Below are 573 nucleotides of genomic sequence, written 5' to 3'. Positions count from 1 at the left end.
GGTTTTGCGTTCTCTCCGTTACCCTTCCTTTTCCTCTTTGTCGCCTAAAGCATCTTCCTTTTTCTCTCACACGCTAATTCCTCTTCCTTTTTCACACTCGTTTTCCTTTTTCTCCTGTTCTCTTTTTCCTCGTGGGTATTCCCTTCCTTTATTCCCTTTTTCTAACCCTGTAACACTTTCCTCTATTTCCCCTCGTTCTCTTCACTCCTCTTTCATTCTAACTTCTCTTTTTCTTCTCCCTTCTCTTCCTTATCTACCTTCTTCTCTTTCCTTTCTCCCTTCTCTTCTTCCTTTTCTCCCTTCTCCTCTTCCTCATCTTCCTTCTCCTCTTCCTTTTCTCCCTTCTCTTCCTTTTCTACTTTCTCCTCTTCCTTATCTTCCTTATCCCATTTCTCTTCTCCCTTCTCCCCTCCCCCCCACTCATATATTTTTTTCTTCCTCAATTCCTTATCATCATCTTCCTCCCAATCTTCGTCTTCCTCCTCCTCCCCTTTTCCACTCTTCTTCCTCCTCCTCTTCTTACACCCTTTCTCCTTTATCCTCTTTTCTCGTTCTCTATTAGCTTCTATTCTT

The sequence above is a fragment of the Penaeus monodon genome, chromosome 19 (assembly GCF_015228065.2).
Source record: "Penaeus monodon isolate SGIC_2016 chromosome 19, NSTDA_Pmon_1, whole genome shotgun sequence".
Lineage (NCBI taxonomy): Eukaryota > Metazoa > Arthropoda > Malacostraca > Decapoda > Penaeidae > Penaeus > Penaeus monodon.
This window is presented reverse-complemented; position numbering follows the sequence as displayed.